Below are 15,468 nucleotides of genomic sequence, written 5' to 3' on the forward strand. Positions count from 1 at the left end.
TTAGGAGGCTGGCGCAAGCTTCGGTTAGTCCATTTTTGGCGGACTGAACCTTCTCGACCACCGCACTCATGATAGTGAGGTGCTCTTCTTCGATGGAAGTGCTGCGAAGCGCTTCCAACTAGGTGTCCAGTGCCTCTGGTTGGACAGAGGACACCAGCATGGATGGTTGGCCCCCCTTAATGGGGGACCGCCTGCCGGAGTCCGGAACCATCGGAGGTTCCGGCGCAGTGTTCGGCTGGGGCCCGAACTCGAAGCCCGAAGGAGCCTCGCTCCCTTGGTACCCAGGGTCCGGGAAGTCACCGCAAGGTGCTCCCAAGACCACCTCCCCTTGGCTCGGTGCCTTTTGAGACAACATCTCGGCATTGTCTGTAGGGCGAGGGGTGGAAGCGGTCGGGGGAGAACTGCTGTTCATATCCGACGAGTCCAAAGAGCCTCTCGACGAGGGTACGTCGAGATGAGCTCGGGATGGACTGCATAATCATGTTCGGCATGAGGAAAGGCAGTACAATAAAACATACCATGAAGTACTATGGTGTCCGGACACTTACGATTTCGCCAGGGGCTTGTCCTTGGGTAGCCACTCGTCGCCGCTGTCAGCGGCCGTCGTGGCACAGTCCGGAGGGAGGGTCTTTCCCTTCTTGGACCCTTCGGCCTCCCTGGATGGCTCGGCCTTCCTTTTCTTGTCTCCCCCGGCGGGAGGGGGGAGAACTTTTCTCCTCCTCCTCGTTTCCGTGGGACGAGTGCGCGTCGGAGTCACCGGACGATGAGTCCGATATAACCTTGCGCCGGAGACCCTTTCGGGTCCGCGTGGCCTTCTTTGCCAGCACCTCGTAAGGTGTCGAAGTCAGTATCTTCGATAGAAGAGCGTCTGCAGGATCTTCGGGCAGGGGTGCTGGACAATCAAGCTGCTTCGCTGTCTCTATCCAGTCCTGTTAATGACATGAAAGCTTAGATCCAGCACATAAACCGGGGCAAATAAATACCCTGAGAGAATAAAAGCCTACCGAATGGGCGTGACGCTTTGCAATGAGTCTGCGGTCCTCGGTAAGGGAGGGAGGCATCTCAGCGCTCTTGCACAGCACCCTCTAGACGTCCTCGTGCGTCATGTCGTAGAGCTCTCGCAGCGTCTGGTGCTTGGCCGAGTCGAACTCCCACAAAACAAATGCCCGTCGTTGACACGGAAGGATCCAGCAGAAGAGCATAACCTGGACCACGTTGACGAGCTTGATTTTCTTGTTCGTCATGTTCTGGATGCAGGTCTGGAGTCCGGTCAGCTCTACCGAAGAACCCCAGGACAGGCCCTTCTTTTTCTAGGAGGTGAGCCGCGTGGGGATTCCGGATCGAAATTTGGGGGCCGCCACCCAGTTGGAGTCGCGCGGCTCGGTGATGTAGAACCACCCCGATTGCCACCCCTTAATGGTATCCACGTAGGTGCCCTCAAGACAGGTGACATTAGGCATCTTGCCCACCATGGCACCTCCGCACTCTGCTTGCTGGCCGCCCACCACCTTCGGTTTGACATTGAAGGTTTTCAGCCATAGGCCGAAGTGGGGCCTGATGCGGAGGAAGGCCTCGCACACGACGATAATAGCTGAGATGTTGAGGATGAAATTGGGGGCCATATCATGAAAATCCAGCCCTTAGTAGAACATGAGCCCACGGACAAATGAGTGGAGAGGAAATCCCAGTCCGCGAACGAAATGGGTAAGAAAAACTACCCTCTCATGGGGTTCGAGCATGGGGGCGATCTGCCCCACATTTGGCAGCCGGTGCGCGATATCCGCGGCCAGGTATCCGGCTTCCCGTAACTTTTGGATGTTCTCTTCCGTGACGGAGGGGACCATCCACTTGCCTCCTGCTCCGGACATGATTGGAGTGGTTTGAGTAGAAGAACACGAGCTTGGGCGCTAGAGCTCGAGTGTGCGGGAATGGGTAAGCGAGAAGGAAGAAGGCGTAGGTGAAAAAACTAAATCTTTGTCCCTTTATAAGGGTGGAGGAGGCGATGTGTCTCCCCACTTGCCTGGCAAAACCGTTTATTCCCCAGGCGCCGTAATTGATGGCGCAGTTGGGTTACCCACGTTCGTATTGATGAGAATCCCGTGATAAGGGGAACACGATCTCTGCTTTGACAAGACGTATCAAGAAAACCGCCTCGCGATATGTGCGGAGCTGGTTGAGAAAAGCGGTTCGAATAATAATCGGGCCATGGTGTGATGTCATGCTGTCAAAACGTAGTTTCTCTACAGTGGTATGTGGAACTTATTTTGCAGGGTCGGACACTATCCTTGCATTCATACTCTTCCATGGTGTATTCAGAGGAGGAACCCGCCTTGCAATGCCGAAGACAACACTGCACGCCGGACTCATCGTCATTGAAGCCTGGTTCAGGGGCTACTGAGGGAGTCCTGGATTAGGGGGTCTCCGGACAGCCGGAATATATCCTTTGGTCGGACTGTTGGACTATGAAGATACAAGATTGAAGACTTCATCCCTTGTCCGGAAGGGACTCTACTTGGCGTGGAAGGCAAGCTAGGCAATACAGATATGTATATCTCCTCCTTTGTAACCGACCTTGTGTAACCCTAGCCCCCTCCGGTGTCTATATAAATCGGACGGTTTTAGTCCGTAGGACAACATACAATCATACCATAGGCTAGCTTCTAGGGTTTAGCCTCTTTGATCTCGTGGTAGATCAACTCTTCTAATACTCATATCATGAAAAACAATCAAGCACGACGTAGGGTATTACCTCCATTGAGAGGGCCCAAACCTGGGTAAACATCGTGTCCTCTGCCTCCTGTTACCATCCGCCTTAGACACACAGTTCGGGACCCCCTACCTGAGATCCGCTGGTTTTGACACCGACAGGTCACAAACGTCATGAAAAACATGACCACACACCTGTCCGCAAACATCCGTGTAACCGTGAGGGTCGGCTCTGATACCAACTTGTAACGCCTCGGACACACTCGCCGGTGGTCGTTACTCCTAGTGGGATTTTAGGCAAGATGACCGTTACCTTGGATCTCACTACTATTTTTGCTATGCTAGTTGTCTTGATGCTATCGCTATGTCGCGCTACCTACCACTTGATTATCAAGCGTCCCAAATTTCCAGGAAACAACCTCTAACCTTTTCCACCATCCCAGCAAACTATTGGTTGGCTCTGTTACCGGTTTGCTCAGCCCCTCTTATAGCGTTGCTAGTTGCAGGTGCAGTTGCAGGTTGTTCCATATTGGGACACGGATATTTTGGGATATCACAATATCTCTTATTTAATTAATGCATCTATATACTTGGTAAAGGGTGGAAGGCTTAGCCTTTTTCTTGGTGTTTTGTTCCACTCTTTCCGCCTTAGTTTCCGTCATACCAGTGTTATGTTCCTTGATTTTGCGTCCCTAACACGGTGAGGGTTTATGGGCCCCTCTTGATAGTTCACTTTGAATAAAACTCTTCCAACAAGGCCCAACATTGGTTTTAACATTTTCTCAACATAATAACTAAACATGATATTAAATTTGACGCATAGGGAGTTGGCGCTACCCGAGGAGTAATTCAACATGATACAGGGGGGCCAATGTTGATGGTGTTGGTCCCAAATAGAGCCACTTGCGGTGCCACCTCTTCACCCGGGGTTTTCGGTTGCCGTACGTACTACTCATCCGGACGTGGCTTGAGACGAGATATGCGCGGCTACTATTAGGGTGTCAGCATGCTGGGAGGTCTTGCTGGATTAGTTTTACCATTGTCAAAATGTCTTGTCCACCGGAATTCCGAGTCTGATCGGAGGGTCCCGAGATGGAGGATTGTCTCCGCGGATCGTGAGCTTGTCATGGGCTAAGTTGGGACACCCCTACATGGTTTAAACTTTCCAGAGTCGTTCCCATGGTTATGTGCCAAATGGGAATTTGTTAATATCTGGTTGTAGAGGACTTAAACTTAACTCAATTTATATACACCAACCGCGTGCGTAACCGTGACTGTCTCTTTTTGGGTGTGTTCGAGAAGAGAACACAGTTTGGTTATGTTTGAACGTAAGTAGTTCAGGATCACTTCTTGATCATTATTAGTTTGCGATCGTTTGTGTAGCTTCTCATCTTACTCTAGTACTCGTAAGTTAGCCACCATACAATGCTTAGTGCTTGCTGCAACCTCGCCACTATCCATTCCATACCCATTAAGCTTTGCTAGTCTTCATACCCATGGTAATGGGATTGCTGAGTCCTCGTGGCTCACAGATTACGACAACAACAGTTGCAGGTACAGGTAATGCGATGATCTGTCGTGAGAGCGATGCTTGCTTGCTTTTGGAGCTCTTCTTCGTCGATCAAGGGATAGGTTCCAGGTCGGGAGCCTAGGATTAGCCGGGCGGATGTCGTTCTTCTTTTTCGTTTGATTTCATCCATAGTCGGATCTGGCTCTTCTGTATGATGATTGCTATGTATTGATATTGTAGCTTGTGGCGAGTGTAAGCCTTTATATTGTATTCTCATCTATTCAGTACATGGTATGTTGTAATGATATCCACCTTGCTATGCACTCGAAACGCGGTTGTGCCCCAATCATGAATTCATCACATGATTGGGATAGAATCGCATCTTGGGCGCTACATTACTCCCCCTTGGCATCAAGTACCCAAAAGGGGTGAAGAGAAACAGACAAAACATCATAAAACAACAACATCATCATCATCATGAGCACCACTGCCACCAGCCTCGTCAAAGAAATCAGGCCACTCACGACCCGAGCGAAAGCCAAAGTCAGATGGTGGTTCCTCAGGAAGACGGTCATCATCACTCACATTAAAAACTCCGGAGTCTCACAAAGGAGCCTTCAGAGCATTCTTGGATGTGATCAGGCGAGCGACAACATAGTGATTTTGGGAGCAGTGAAAGGTAAAAACCTTCATCATGGTGGGTTGAGCCTTCCCAAGAAAGCGAGCAATGCACCCAAATGATGCGGATCTGGAAGGAGCAATAGGAGCAGTAGGAGGAACACGAGTAGCAGCTCAGCGAGCATTAGTAGAAGTGGAAGAGTCCTTGGGGACACAATCATCCGCCATGTGAGCCGGAATGACCCACCACTCATGCAAGTGAGTGCGGACAATGGGAAACGGGGCCACACTCTCGATGAATGCCAGAAGAAAGGGAGCATGAGGAAAGGCCCGCTTGTGCTGAAGACAAGCGAGACGGATCTCATGCCACAGAAAATGAGGGGCATTGATCTTCCCTTTGGGAGACGCATAGAGGCGATGCCTGAGATCCATGTAGTAGCTATTGCAAGACCCCTTGTCACCCATCTTGGGATAAATGGTGCGAATGACACACTGAAAGATAGTGAAGAAAGGAGAGCGCCAAATGGGGACTTAGTTTAGCCCCTTCTTTTTCTCCTTATTAGTCATGTCAGTTATTGGTTTGAGAAGATCCGCACATGCCTCATGTAACACCCATGATGCGGCTATATCTCCCACATGTCGGAGCATGACTTAGAGGCATAACCGCATAGTAGGCATGTCGCAAGAGGGGTAATCTTTACACATCCCATGCACTGAAGAAGAAAGGGATAAAGAGTTGGCTTACAAACACCACTTCACACAATATATAAATATAGCATTACATCATCTAGAAAACAACCAAGGTCCGACTACGGAACCAAATAAAGAAATACAACCCCTAATGCAATAGATCCCCGATCGCCCCAACTGGGCTCTACTACTGATCAACAGGAAAACGAAACAAAACAACGATCAAGATCTTCATCGAGCTCCCACTCGAGCTGGGTTGCGTCACCTGCACTAGTACCATCGGCAGCTGCACCTGTTTGGAAGTATCTGTGAGTTACGAGGACTCAGCAATCTCACACCCTCGCGATCAAGACTATTTAAGCTTATGGGTAGGAAAGGGTAGTGAGGTGGAGCTGCAGCAAGCACTAAGCATATATGGTGGCTAACATATGCAAATAAGAGCGAGAAGAGAAGCAAAACGACGGTCATGAACTAGAAGTGATCAAGAAGTGATCCTGAAACTACTTACATTCAAGCATAACACAAGAACCGTGTTCACTTCCCAGACTCCGCCGAGAAGAGACCATCATGGCTACACACGCGGTTGATGTATTTTAATTAAGTTAAGTGTCAAGTTCTCTACAATCGGACATTAACAAATTCCCATCTGCCCATAACCGCGGGCACGGCTTTCAAAAGTTCAAAACCCTGCAGGGGTGTCCCAACTTAGCCCATCACAAGCTCTCACGGTCAACGAAGGATATTCCTTCTCCCATGAAGACCCGGTCAGACTCGGAATCCCGGTTACAAGACATTTTGACAATGGTAAAACAAGACCAGCAAGACCGCCCGATGCGCCGACATCCCGATAGGAGCTGCACATATCTCGTTCTCAGGGAAACACTGGATGAACACTATGTACAACTAAAACCAACCCTCTAGTTTCCCCGAGGTGGCGCTGCAAGTGGCTCTGTTTTGGACCAACACTTAGAGAAGCACTGGCCCGGGGGGTTAAAATAAAGATGACCCTCGGGAGCGCGACTCCCAAGGGAAAAGTAGGTGGTGGTGAGGCAAATGGTAAAACCAAGGTTGGGCCTTGCTGGAGGAGTTCTATTCAAAGCGAACTGTCAAGGGGTCCCCGTAACACCCAGCCATGTAAGGAACGCAAAATCAAGGAACATAACACCGGTATGACGGAAACTAGGACGACAGGAGTGGAACAAAACACCAGGCACAAGGACGAGCCTTCCACCCTTTACCAAGTATATAGATGCATTAATTAAAATAAGAGATATTGTGATATCCTAGCATATCCATGTTTCAACATGAAACAAACTTCATCTTCACCTGCAACAAGCAAAACTATTAGAGGGGCTGAGCAAAGCGGTAACATAGCCAAACAACGGGTTGCTAGGACAGGTGGGTTAGAGGCTTGACATGGCAATATGGGAGGCATGATATAGCAAGTGGTAGGTATCGCAGCATGGCAATAGAGCGAGCAACTAGCAAGCAAAGATAGAAGTGATTTCGAGCGTATGGTCATCTTGCCTGAGATCCCGCAAGGAAGAAGAATGAGTCCATGAGGAAGACAAACGGACGAAGTCGAACAAATCCTCACAAACGTGACGTTATCAGAACTAACCCGAAGAAGCACACTGGAAATAAGCAAACAACATGGTAAACAAACATCACATAATCATGGCATGATGCACAACCAAGTATGATGCATGTCCGGTTTAATGAGGCATGGCATGGCAAAATGCACAAGCAAAACTACAAATTAAGTGGAGCTCAATATGCAACGAGTTGCATATTGACGGAACACCACATGACTTATTTAGTTCTCTCCCGTTTATGTACTCAACAATATTAAATGTTGGTTAGCATGGCAAGAGGTGAAGCATATGAAAACTACCTATCTAGGCAAGTTTAAATGAGGCCGGAACAACAAACAACAAGTCTGGAAAAATCCCCATATGCATATATTAGGTTTGGTACTGTTCTGCCCTATACACAATTTTTGAGTTGTTTAACATGCAAAGTAGGGCTACCATGTTAAACTATGCATTTTTCTACCCCATTTACATATAAAGTTTATTAAAATCAGAGCTATGGTTATTTAGTTATGAAATAAATCATTTTAGCATGTTATTTAAGCAAATTAAAATAAACAGCAATTTAAACATTTCAAACATGGATGAAATTTGGAAATTATTAAACTACATGAAATTCTAAGCATTTTACATATATAGTTTGTTTAATTTGGATGCAAGCATATTTAGTTATTAACAAGACAAAAGAGTGGCATTCCTGTAATTATGCATACACTGGGAAAATACTAAAACCAGAGAAGGAAAAAAACATACGTGGGCCGGATTGCAACACAGTGCAGCGGCCCACGAGGAGATTTGGCCCGGCGGTTGAGTGTGCAAAAAAACAGGAAAGCAAAGCAAAAATTGGGGCCGGCTGGGACTCGATCCCTCGACCTCCTGGATAGAGGAGCAGCGTGTTGATCACTGCGCTACTGCTGCTTATTTGTGCTAAACAAGGGCGTGGCAAAAGTTGAACCGAAGCAAAGGCCAGGCCTTCTTCTTTGTGAATCACCGGCGAACTGGGTGACGACACCAGCGAGCAAGACGGTGACCGTCACGATCATAGGCTGATGGCGGGGCTGCAGAACCGGGGGATGGTTGCTACTACATGTGTGTGGGCACGGAGCAACGGCGGGTGCAGCACGAGCTCAAGGCTTTCGGTCATGGCGGCCAAGCCTCGGTGTTGTGCGTGCAAGCGCTGGGCGAGGCATGCGGCAGTGCATGCAGAGGACGCGATCAACCAGAAAAAGGTACAGGGAAGCATGGTTGCTCACGTAGAGGGGCTCGGAGGAGTCGATCGAGCTCGGGGACGCGATGAATTTAACCGGTGGCGAGGTAGACCCGAGGAAGAAGGAGAGGTCAGTGCCGAGAAGAGGCCTCCGGCTTGGCATCCGTGAAGCAGAGGAAGAACCAAAGAATAGGTCGTCGGGGAGGTCGATCCGAGGCTCGTGGATGCGACACGGACGAAGGAGACGACGTCCCCGTGGAAGAAGGAGACGGCTACGATGAGGATCAAGCCGGAGAAGACCTCGAGCTTGGCTTGGCTCAACCGGTCTTGGCGACGGCGATGGCAGGGAGGTTCGTTGGGGAGGCTCCTGCCCAGCTCACTTCGGCGATCGGTCGAGGAGGGTGACGGGGTGCAGGACGACATTTCGGAGAGGGTCCTGGCGCAGGCCGGACGCGAGGGCGACGACGGATGCCGGCGGTTTTCTTCTCTCGGGTACTCTTTTCTTGAGGAAGAAGAACAACTAGAGAAGGAGAGGGGTTATGGCGGCGTTGAAGGGAGAAGGAGAAGCTAGGGTAGGGCATAGATGTCGAGGGGTGGTATATAGGGCCCTAGGGAGCTATACGGTAGCCCATCAAGCGGTGCCATGGCGATCTGATGGCTAATGTTTGGTCGTACATGGGTGACGTAGGTAGAAGAAGGAGGAGAGGTGGGCTTGGGATGGATGGCTATGGAGATGGGCTGGTGGTGGTGGTGCTAGGCTGCAATGCTGCTGGAGCTGGGCTCTCTCTCTTGCTACACGTCCTTTCCTTCCTTTTTTCTTTAGACAGAAAACTTGGAAGAAAAGAAAGACAAGGGAAGATATGGAATTTGGTATGGATGTAGATATTTATGGAGTCCTAGAAATATGCACAATTTGAATAAACTGGTTTGGATATTTTAAGGGTATAAAAATAATTCAAGTTTAAATTAGATTCGAAATTGCGCCATTTTTGAACCCAACCAAATCAACTCCAAAATGAAAGAAATTTGACAGAGAGGTATAAGTCATGGAGTATGATCATCAGGAAATAAATGAACATTAATGGAGGAGGGAATAATGTCATTTGCAAAAAAGCATGAAGGAAGAAGGAAGGGAGAGATGATGATGATACATGGGCATGCAACAATGTAACATGCATGAATATGACAATGCACATGATGATTATGAGAATGAAAAATGACAAGAGGCACTACAAAAAAATACACTTCCGTGATGATACGTGTTTGTCACAGTAGGTCGCTTTTTTTGTCATGCATGTACATCCATGACAAATTTATGACAGAATCAAGATAGTCATACTTATGCTGTCGTAGAAGTGTTCCATGACATTACCAAAATTATCATCACGGAAGTGTCCACTTCCATGACGATAAATTGCGCGTCATAGAAGTGCTTTCGTCAAGGGTGTCCGACACGTGGCATCCATCGTAACGGAACACCGTTAAGCCATCAAGTCGGGTTTTGGATCTGATAACTCATTAACCGCCCCGACCAATGGGGATTTTCCACGTGTAAAATCATCATTGGCTGGAGGAAACACGTGTCGGCTCATCGTTGGGACAGATGCCAACCACTCATTGGACGGAAGGCGCCTATGATACGTCGACATGTGGCATGGCTCAACAGAGGCCCATTCCTATGAAAAGGCCGGCCCGTTTGACTTGGTCAAAAGCTGGCAGGCCGACCCATGGAAAGCCTGTTAACGGCCTGTTCGAATATAGCCCATTTACAGCCCGCTAACCCAAGGCCCATTACGCCCTATCCGAATTAGGCCCAGTAGCATCATGTGGGCCATCCAATATGATTCCAGCCCGTTTTCACTTCTGGCCCATGTATGGCCCATGACGTCTTTTGGCCCATCTGAGGCCCTATGTAACTCTTGGCCTACTAACGGCCCGTGGTGAAACTGGCCCGTAATGAATAGTGTATCACTTTACACCCATTAACGGCCCGTGGTGATACTGGACTGTAATGAACAGTGTATCACTTTACACCCATTAACGGCCCGTTATTCCGTTGGACCGTTTCCAGCCCATGTTATCTTTCGGCCTTCTCATAGCTCATTTATTCATGGGCTCATTCCAGCATTCGTTTACTTACGGCCCGTTACTGTGATTTACTGCTTGTGGGCCAAATTCAGCCTGTGGTTACAGTCGGCCCGTTTGTGGTCCGTTAATACGTTGGGCCATTTTCATAGTGTCATCAAATATGGCCTATTAACGATGGCCCATTATGGTCGGCCCAAGAACGGATGATTCCAACTCTAGCCCATTTACGGCCATAATGCGGCCTGTTATTGGCCCATGTTTGGCCATCTATCATACTGACCGTATAAAGCCATTGATGATACGGCCCGTAGAAGGCCCATTGTTTCTACAGCCCGTAGAAGGCCCACTATTTCTACGGCCCGTAGAAGGCCCACTGTTTCTATGGCACGTAGGAGGCCCAGTGTCACTACAGTAAATATTAGCCCATGGTTATTGTGGCCTAGTTTTAAAAATAGGTTATTGCATCCACTAGCAAACCGCGGAAAAAGAACTGCAATGACTAGAAGCAAACAAATAAACAAGACAACAAGTAAATACATAAGCAAGCAACTTATGCTAGGCTATCACGGTTATCACACATATTACATCCACTGGGCATAAAAGTTCACCACCAGTGCAAATAAACGCGCCGACAAAAGAATATACAAAACTGAGAGAACTTCAGAAGGCACTAGGCCGGGCCAGGTCGCCCCCCCCCCAAACAGCTGAAGAAGTTGAGTAGACCTCAGTTGTGTCAACGATAGATGCATCAACACTAGATTTAAGGCATGATGGTGCGCACAGCAGTCCTCTGACATCTTCATTGCATCTTTGACTTCAAGTCGGAGCTGAGCTGAAGCAAGCCTTTCCACTTTAAGTCGAGACTGAACAAGTCGAACTGATTGAGGCAGTGACTGCACAGAGGTTGTCTCACACCTGCTGGTGAGTAGCTTCAACTCACTGTCTTCATCAAGACAGGACCTTGGGGTCATCTCGCTATCCTCAAGATGGTTTGGCTCACTATCTTCCCTAAAGTTCTGCCTGGTGTAAGAGATACGAGTCTGAAAGAGAAACAAGGAGACACATAACAGGTTTCACAATTATATAAGCAAATAAATGGATTTGTTCTGCATAAGGAACATGTTTTTACAACTACCATTTGAAAATGGTAGTTGTTGTATACATCCAATCAGATGTAAACAGCAAAGCAAACAACAGTGGAGGAAATGATGCCTATCCAAATCTCTACTAGAACAAAGTTTGAAGGCTTGAGAAGGATGAACTTACATTACATGTTAACACGGGCTGGACAAAGCCCTTCTCCATGTTGATGGAAGGATAATTCAATAAACTCCCCAAAGAAAATTCTTTATAAGCGTTGCCATTATTCTACATTTTGCAAAGAGTAAATACAGATCAAATAATATTGGAAGAAACAGCGGATAATGAAGCTCAGGTGCAGACTGATGATACATAATCAAATAGCAATTAATTAAGTACAGCGTTACCAGGCAAAAGGGAGAGAGGTACTGACAAGAGCAATGCAGAGCCCATTATTGTTTTGAGATTGTTTGACCCTTTGAGCAAGGAGATTCATCTGAAATTAGTTTTCATACAAGAGAGAAGGTAAGGCACAAGCAGAAATTTAGGAGTTCAAATTTTGAATTGATATCATAGGCAGTACCTGACGCTAGGCTCCCAGCAGTTCTAATAGGGGTTTGGCCACTAGAGTAGGGGTAAAGTGTGGTCCAGTTGGGCCTGTGTTTTCTGTGGCTGCTGACCTATCTGATTTAACAGGTATCACTACCTTTTCCAAATACCTAGTTTGTACTCCTTGACGACCTGCACTCACCCTCTTCCTTTTGGACACCTATTACGAAAGAACAACATTTGACTGGAAAAACATAGTGTGACGACACACGGAATAGGTACAGAAAATGGATAGGTATGGCATATACTCATATATGATGCTTAAACTAAGCAGATGGTGTAACAAAGTAGAAGTAATGCAAGAGGTCAAAGGCAAAATATGTGCGACCAATACAACTTTGCAAAGTTAGAGCAAGCACCTTGATGGATGAATAAGATAGGCCATCCTCCACCATGCCAAGTTTGTTAGGCAGTGGATCATTCCGCAATATTCCTCTCGTGCGCCCATTCTCATATTCATTTTGATAATGTTCAATATCTGAAAAAACAAGTGAGATTTTCTTTGTAATGCAGAAGTGATTCTAATCCAATACTGCCTCCCTGTAAACCCCTTTATGCTATCTCTGCAATTCTTTTAAAAGATGCCATGCATGCTGTAATTTGTTGTGTGCATTAATATAATGTAGCCTACTACTCAAAATATGAGAGCTCCAGAAGTGATGACACTTTGCAGATGATAGCTTCAACCTATAGTAAAGAAGAACAAGTCGACCTGACCTGACAAATTAAAAATATACTAAGGGAGAAGAACTCGACCTGATCAGTCGACCGCAAGAGAAGAGTATCATCTTAAAGAAGAGCAGAAGAGCAAGCAGATTGAAGATATTACAAGTCTTTTAATACAATGTCGGTTGGCCACCCATGATGAACCAGAGCGCATAGAGAAATACTATTCTTTTTGGTCTCTCCATATGTGGCTCACATGCATTTCGAAACTAAAGTAGGAACATTTAGCTAACCAATTAAACATCTCTCAGTTTTACTAATATCAGCAATAATATCAGATATGAATTTGTACAACTAAGCTTGTTTAGCTCGATGGGTGGAGCAGTGCTATTACGACACGAACCACGTAGGCTGATTGTGGTCATCATAAAATGGGGAGAACATAAGCATGATGAGTACAGTGTTGACCGTGGCAGTGGGATGGCAGATCAGAAGCTGCAAACCGCGCAAAGGGTAGTTAGCAACCGATGTTTGCTTTGAAGTAAGAACTAAGATTTGGTATGGACAAGAAAGTACGGTCAACTAGTGACAAAGAAATGCAATTATGTTGTCTCTCTATATGTCGCGACATGCATTTGCAAACTCAAGTGGGACCTTTAGCTAACCAACTAAATGTGTCGGTGAACTTATATCAGTATCATATCACAATCATATTTGAACAACTAAGCTTTCGAATTCTGAGTGTTGTGTTGTTTAGCTTGAAGGGTGGAGTAATGCTAGTACGACAGAAAGCACCTACGTAGATCATAGTAGAGTAGATAAAAGGGGAAGACCCTAAGCATCAAGAGAAAAATTAGGAAAGTGGAACTAGCTGGACCAGTGGGTGGCGCACATGCTTTTCGAAACGAATATAGGAACATTAGGTGACCAATTAAACATTCTCTGTTTTAGTGATATGAGCATCATATCAGATTCGTATTTCAACACGTAAGCTTTGGGTTGAGGTCTTGAGGAGCAGTGCTAGCACGACACGAAGCACCTACGATGATGGTAGTGAATATAAAGGGGGGAAACCATAAGCTTTACGAGTATAGTGCCCGTGCCATGGCGGATCTGAAGGTGCAAACCGGACAAAGCTACTTCGCAACCAATGTTTGCTTTCAACTAGCCACTACGATTTGGTACGGATAAGAAAAGTACAGTAAACAAATTACGATCTATTTTCCGGGTGAGATCAATAACTTAAGCACATATGGAAGAGTACCACCTCTCTTGCGATGCCGTGTAGGCCTATGCTGATACGTTGAAGGTGCTGCGGGTGCGATGGCTGTCAGCGGCGGGGAAGAAGACTTTAGACGGCAGACGGCCGGGTCGGGGGATATATCATGTTGCCGTGGACGAGGCGGTCGTAGGAGCGGCAACGACAAGGTGGACGACTGCGCCGATGAAGCGAGAGGAGGCGATGAAAGGATGTTGGTCCAGCGCCGTGGATGAGAGACGTCCATCTCTTGTAGTGGACGAAGGGGTAGGGGTGGCGGACACAGGAGGCTGGCCATAGTGCGCAGGTTGTCGTGCCGCCAACGGTGTATGAATGGGGAAATGGAGGGGAGGGGGGATCTCAAACTTTGGACGCGCTTCACTGAAATGGGGGAAAGTTACGAACTTATCCCCCGTTTAAAATTTTGGACATCGCGTCGGTTGGGGACAGGACGGTAATCTCGCATCTCCCAAATATTTGTCGGTAACTATTTCGGGCAAGGAGAGGGTGTTTTGCCGCCCACGGTTGGCGCCCACGGTGTATGAACGGGGCTGACAGGTAGGGCGGTTGTGTCACGTCTGATGGAAGTTACACATCTGCCCCTATTTAAAATATAAGCCTACATCGATTTCGGATGAGGAGAGTATGTTTTTCTACCCACCGTGTATGAATGGGGAAATGGAGGAAGAGACACATGTCTTTCGGACGAGCTTGAATCAAATGTGTTTTGCCGCCCACGTTTGGCGCCCACCGTGTCTGAATGGGCTCAGAGGCCGTCGTGTCACGTCTGATTGAAGTTACTAGTCTACCCCTATCGACAACAGTGTAAATCTTGTCGATAAGGATGTCAAGTGTCAGGGGTATACAGTAATTTCCATCTCGCAAACACTTGCTTCGAGCAGCCCACAAATTTTAGTGGGTGTTTAGCCGCTTCGTTCAAAACTTGGGAGAATTAGCATTCACGTTTGCCCTGGGACCTGGCAAACTAAATTCAAATCCAATTTGTATTCGATTACGAATATTCACAGATAATTATACCTTTTGTTATTTATTTCTTCAAAACCACAACAAATATTTATTCCACCTTTATATATGATTATGATTTAGAAATGTCGTGATCTTCGAATTCAGTAGGTTGGATACACTTTGAGTCAAACAGTTATTTCATCCAATACAATATGCTCACACGACAAACATTTCACCTTATGTCAATCATACAAGTTATGAGGATTACCTCGCCTAAAAAATTCGGACCATTAGAACACATGGACAACATATGGGGTCTTGCAACATAATCCATTCAGAGACATGACACAACATGCAAGTACAATCATCTAATGAAAATTTGAACTGGTATCTAAAGAAGAACCGGGATTATCTTGGGCTTCAGATAGCAGAAACAACAGGACCTCCTCCGTCTTCAAATGCAACATTCTCACTTCCT

This window comes from Triticum dicoccoides, chromosome 5A, assembly GCF_002162155.2.
Source record: "Triticum dicoccoides isolate Atlit2015 ecotype Zavitan chromosome 5A, WEW_v2.0, whole genome shotgun sequence".
NCBI classification, from domain to species: domain Eukaryota; kingdom Viridiplantae; phylum Streptophyta; class Magnoliopsida; order Poales; family Poaceae; genus Triticum; species Triticum dicoccoides.